The sequence below is a fragment of the Amblyomma mixtum genome, chromosome 4, assembly GCF_055824585.1.
Source record: "Amblyomma mixtum isolate Tamu chromosome 4, ASM5582458v1, whole genome shotgun sequence".
Classification (NCBI taxonomy): Eukaryota; Metazoa; Arthropoda; class Arachnida; order Ixodida; family Ixodidae; genus Amblyomma; species Amblyomma mixtum.
Genome location: NC_143015.1, coordinates 119,293,441 through 119,298,087, shown reverse-complemented (window position 1 = coordinate 119,298,087; position 4,647 = coordinate 119,293,441).

Below are 4,647 nucleotides of genomic sequence, written 5' to 3'. Positions count from 1 at the left end.
TTTAAAGCTTATATTGCCTCTCAGACGCCCTGAATAAATTAAAAACAATGCTTATGAATTTCGAAAAAATAATATGAGAGCGCGAAACCAGACTGGCTCACTTTCACGCCATTCCTCGACAGGCACTCATTACCTCCTGCAATCCTGACAGACATAAAGCTTAGAGAACATCAGCATAGACTGTGCTAGCTGATACATTGTTCCATGCCGCTTTGTCTGCCTTCCAGAAGTCCTACGGAACGATTCACAGGTAAGGCGTCGCGCAGAAAGGATGACATCGAGAACGTTCCAGCCCGTACCGACGAAGATGTATCGCTTGCATGGTTCAGAGAGCAGACGATTTGGGAATCTTGCCAACTGATATTGTCACGTTGTAGTGACGGCAGTCCAGCGGTCAGGAAGGCACCAGAAAGACTTGTAAACGAAGCTCTTTATTTGGGCTGACTTGCGCCCGCAAAATAACTGAATCACTCGGTGGCGGCGTAAGCAACAAGCGTGCTTGTCAATCGTCGAACTACGAATGCCCGCCACTCGCGGCATCGTTCAATTTAAAGCCGGCAAGGAAACTTCGAGATAACAGGTCGGGATCATCTAGAGTAATCTAGAAACAAGTAGATGCAGCTGTTCATGGCTGTGAACAATAGAGATTAGTCCGGTCGCTTCTCGCGTCACGAACAAAAGTGATAACAACGCTTTCCTGCAGCCTTGAGCGTGAACGAACAAACACTACAATGATACGTGGCATTACCCCCTCGCAAAGAAGCATCGTCTCGATGCTTTAAAATGAAAATAAACGGGGAGAATGCGAACTTCGAGTCCTTTAGCGTTCGTAAAAGGTTTAAGGGCAGCGGCAAAAGCTTTCAAGTCTGGCTGTGTCGTCGTCGTCGTAGTTGTCGTCGTCCTAGTTGTCGTCGTCGTCGTCGTAGTTGTCGTCGTCGTCCTAGTTGTCGTCGTCGTCGTCCTAGTTGTCGTCGGCGTCGTCCTAGTTGTCGTCGGCGTCGTCCTAGTTGTCGTAGGCGTCGTCCTAGTTGTCGTCGTCGGCGTCGTAGTTGTCGTCGTCGGCGTCGTAGTTGTCGTCGTAGGGGCCGTCGTCGTAGGGGTCGTCGTCGTAGGGGTCGTCGTCGTAGGGGTCGTCGTCGTAGGGGTCGTCGTCGTAGGGGTCGTCGTCGTAGTTGAGGCATAGTCTTGTGTTTTCGTCGATGGACGGTCTTAGTTCTTGCGCTCAGAAGCAACCTCACCTCCAGAGGCTGCTTTATTCAGTTTAACCTTCGGGGGCCGGGGGAGCGTCCGCGCACTGCGTAGCCTCGGCTAGGAGATACATAGCGCGGTGACGATGGCGACGGAGAACGAGATGGGCGGCTCGGCGATGAGTATTCTTCCCGACGCAAGAACTCTTCGATTGCGGCTGGTCGCAGGCCAGGTCGGGGTCGTGGGGCGTCGTAAGAAAATCCTCGGATGCCCATTCTCCTGTATGGGCAGTACCAAAGAATGTCACCGGCTTCTCCGCAGTGGAAGCATAGTTGGCGGCGCTGGTCGGGTGTTCTCCACTCGTCGCATTTCCTAGGCCGTGTGCGACGCTCGTAGGACGGGCGAGTTGGGGCGAGAGGGCGGCGCTCCAGCGCAGCTGGCTAATGGCGATAGGGGCTTAGGTGCCGTCGTCGAGGTGCAGGACGGCGCACTGCTGCGGCGTAAGTCATGGCTGGAGGCTCCAAGAGGCTGCGTGGTAGACTGGAGTCAAGTCCTCCGGTGAATGACTCGAAGGGCTGGCGTCGCCACTTGCTGGGGGTGTCCAGTACATGGAAGGCTACCCAGCACCTCCACCAGATGTCACGTTGTAGTGACGGCAGTCCAGCGGTCAGGAAGACACCAGAAAGACTTGTAAACGAAGCTCTTTATTTGGGCTGACTTGCGCCCGCAAAATAACTGAATCACTCGGTGGCGGCGTAAGCAACAAGCGTGCATGTCAATCGTCGAACTACGAATGCCCGCCGCTCGCGGCATCGTTCAATTTAAAGCCGGCAAGGAAACTTCGAGATAACAGGTCGGGATCATCTAGAGTAATCTAGAAACAAGTAGATGCAGCTGTTCATGGCTGTGAACAATAGAGATTAGTCCGGTCGCTTCTCGCGTCACGAACAAAAGTGATAACAACGCTTTCCTGCAGCCTTGAGCGTGAACGAACAAACACTACAATGATACGTGGCGATATAATGGAAGCGTCCATTCATTACCGTTTCAAGGGCCCCGCCTGCCAGTACGAACGGTATGGGTACTGGTAGCGCTGCGGCCTCAGCTTCGATGCTGCTAGCGGTAACGGGAGCGACTCTGCCTCCTGTTCATCAATCCTGTTTTTGACGCGTCAGCATTAAAACCGCCATGTCGGAAAAACTGCCGGGCACGCGGTGTTCGCTGAAGGCTCCGAGAACCATCTGTCATCTGCCGTGTTTAGAAGGCGATAAGGCTCAGAGGTAAATCCGTTATATACTTCGAGAAAAGAGAGGAGGCCGGAAGGAGCCTGTCATTGGAAGAACTTAACGGTTGTTTACCTTGGGCGGAGGGGGCCCGGACGTGAGAGAAGGACTGGGTAATATGAGGGTGGCTTCCACGGAAACAACCTGGCGGGTGGCTGCCATGGAAGACTCAGGGTGAAGAGAAAAGTGAGCGTAGAAGAGGAGCAGGAAGAGCAAAGCGTATTGCGCGCTCCAAATGGCTCTTTGCTGTTGAAGTGGTAGGGAGCGAGCCAGCTCCAGCACCAAGTGTCGATGGATACTCGAGATCAGACATGGATTCGAAGACAAAGTATGCAAGGCAGCAAACTGTAGATAAATACAAAGATTGACTGCGCTTGCAATAAATGTGGATATATGGAAATGTGTGCAATTTCCATTTTTAGTGTGAAAAAACTACTTCACGGGGTCGAACACAATCAAGAATCTTGTGGATTGCATGAGCTTCGGGTGCAGAAATAAAATAAATATTGTCGCCGTTGGGTATAGAACCCGAGGCTGTGCGAGCAGATAAGCTTTGCTGGCAACTGCGCAGCAGCACTACGCTCTCGACGCAGCCGATCATCCCTCGTGTTAAGCTGCAACACACTCTCAAGCTGTGCATTGCACGCCATCGCCTTCAGAAACGTCCTCCTGTGGCGCTAACAGATCAGATCAGCTTAACCTCGATCAGAGTTTGACCTAGCTCAGCGTAATATCGTCGCGAGACGTGCGGACGACGCAGCAAAGCGGAACAATGACAAAACTAAGCTAAAAACATGCTTTCGCACGTCAACTCGGTTTAACAGCGTTAAAACCACCGTACCGCTTTTTCATAACTTAACCATATTGGTTTCCTTTCACATCCGGAGAATGGCGCAGCTTATTTCTGTGACGCCTGTGCGAGGGACGAGAGATCGGCAGTTCACTTCCCTTCTTCAGTCTTCTGCTACGGAGAAGAGTCGTCTTAAGAAATCATGGTCTTCGATCAGCTTCAAGTGTTGACATTACAAAGAATAGTATTCTTTGTCTTCAACATTTGATGCAGAACCTCCTGCTTTTCTTAAAGAAGCGATCAAAATAAGTATAAGCACGAAAACATTTCCATGCACGGTTGTTTTTAATTTTAACTTCAATTTGACATTATGGTTTGCAGAGAATAGAGAGAATGCTCTTCCCTATGTTGGCTCGGGTTTGAACCGTCAGAAGCAACTGACAACAAAAAACAGCAAGATTAAACGGGGCACGAAGCTTGCAGCTGTCATTCCGAAACCATAGCATGCTCCAGGTCTTTGAGCGAAGGAGTGATTGCCTTGCAATGAATTTCAACCGACAATCTTCACTGACGCTAGGAGTACGCAATGTCTTTTTTTGGCCGGGAATGTTATGAGCATTTATTTAAAGCTAACATTTATCAGCGTTTATGTGTTACCAAAGGTCAGCCTTCATTTTAGGTTCCAAATCCAAGTATTTATTTTTAAATACTGTGATCCAGCGCACGTAAAGGCGCACAAAAATCGCCCACACATGCGGCATATGGCAGAAAGTGTCTTATACAAAGTGGCTGGAAGCAGTTTACGAACACCATTACCAGTATCTGTGCAAAAGCCTTGTTATCAAAGTTACTTCAGCGCGTAACCATCCTCAAGAAGAAAGAAGAGGCCCGAAATGTGTATTTCGTTTATGTAAAGCGGTTTTCACAGAATGTAGTGCGAGCTCGGTCCGGCCAAGAGATATGAGAGACATCATAACTACATAGCAATCCAGGGCAGGCTTTTTTATTTTTTAATAAAATAAACGACGGAGAGTTTTCAAAGGCACAGTGGCAAAGCACTTTCTGATGGTCGGCTTGGTGTAACTGGTGCTCTTGCGGTGGGGATGCGCGAGGCGTCTCCAGTAATCGGCGAGCGGCGCGATTCCTCGCGTTTCCTCGCGTCATCTAAAGGCCTCGTCTCTTTTAGTCCGGAGCAAAGATCACGAAAGGATAGAACACAGCAGGCAGAACGGAAGCCTTCGAATGCTGTCTCCCGATGCCTACAGTGGTAGTAGTCTCTGTAAGCCACCGCAGTCGAAAATGTCATCGTAGGGTCCTGGTAACTGGCGCTTTGGTTAATTCGGAGCAGGCAAGTTCCTGCGTTGTTTTGCGCATGAGTGGCTATTT